Here is a 916-nt window from a genome sequence, read left to right on the forward strand (position 1 = left end):
TCTGTTAAACGTCCAACTCTTGATTTCGGCTCAGGTCATGATCTTGTGGTTCGTGAGATCAAGCCCCGTGTCAAGCTCTATGGCTGCCGGTCTGGAACCTGCTGGAGAGTGTCTCCCTCTCTCTCTCTCTCTCTCTCTCTGCCCCCTCCACCACTCTTGCTCTCTCTCAAAACAAAATGAGAATGAGAAATTTGAGGAATTTATAAATGGGATGAATTAATGACAAAAAATGATTAATGGATACCTCCAGGATAAAGGCACCTAAGAAGCTGTTTAATCAAATTCCCTTGTTCTCTCAAAGGCAGGTTTGCTGACACGGCGGGCCCAGCCTCTCTCTACCTGCCCTTATTTTTCTTCCAAGTGGCTAGTGGAAGAAGGGCCTCAAGTCTAATGAGCAGAGCCACTTCATTCATCAAGACACAGCACGGCTTGTCTGAGTGAGGCAGCCCTAAATTTCTTTTTAAAAGGGGATGATGTGGGGTGCCTAGGTGGCTCAGTCGGTTAAGCGTCCGACTTCTCTCAGGTCATGATCTCACAGTTCGTGAGTTCAAGCCCCGGGTCGGGCTCTGTGCTGACAGCTCAGAACCTGGAGCCTGCTTCACATTCTGTGTCTCCCTCTCTCTCTGCCCCTTCCCTGCTCATGCTGTGTCTCTCTCTGTCTCAAAAATAAATAAACATTAAAAAAATAAATAAATAAAAGGGGATGATGATAATGGTGGCTGTGCAGGTAAAAACAGGATAAATCACTTACAGTTGTCAAGCACAGACCCACTGGTTAGAAGCTATTGTCAATATTCAGGATATTAACACGTCCCAGGGTACCTGTAAACACCTCATAAAGAACCATAAAGCCATTAATCTGGCCTGGCTCTTATCTCACGCCTTTCAGTGGGGAACAAGAATTCAGGAAGGTAGT

This window comes from Neofelis nebulosa, chromosome X (assembly GCF_028018385.1).
Source record: "Neofelis nebulosa isolate mNeoNeb1 chromosome X, mNeoNeb1.pri, whole genome shotgun sequence".
Taxonomy (NCBI): Eukaryota; Metazoa; Chordata; class Mammalia; order Carnivora; family Felidae; genus Neofelis; species Neofelis nebulosa.